This window comes from Octodon degus, unplaced genomic scaffold, assembly GCF_000260255.1.
Source record: "Octodon degus isolate 3935 unplaced genomic scaffold, OctDeg1.0 scaffold00187, whole genome shotgun sequence".
Taxonomy (NCBI): Eukaryota; Metazoa; Chordata; class Mammalia; order Rodentia; family Octodontidae; genus Octodon; species Octodon degus.
In genome coordinates, this window is record NW_004524763.1 from 1,345,891 (window position 1) to 1,346,254 (window position 364).

The following is a 364-nucleotide window of genomic DNA, read 5'->3' on the forward strand; positions in this document are numbered from 1 at the left end:
AACAAGAAGAGAGAGAGAGAGAGAGAGAGAGAGAGAGAGAGAGAGAGATCATTTATATGTGTCTGTGTGAGAGGGAGAGAAGAGACGAGAGGAGAGGAGAGAGAAGAGAGAAAGACAGACAGACAGACAGACAGACAGACAGACAGACAGACAGACAAGAAAGAAAAACTCTCATCTGCTAAAGGAACATGAGAAAAAAGATCTATAAAATTTCTCAGAGAAAATAGCCACTTCAATTCTTTACAGTTACTAAATCCCCTGACAGTCCTTTTTCCAGGTACAAATAAAGGTGGCCCCATTAAAACAACAACAAAAAAGCAAAACTGCTGAATAACTTTCAAATCTTTTTGTTTGTTTGTCTCCT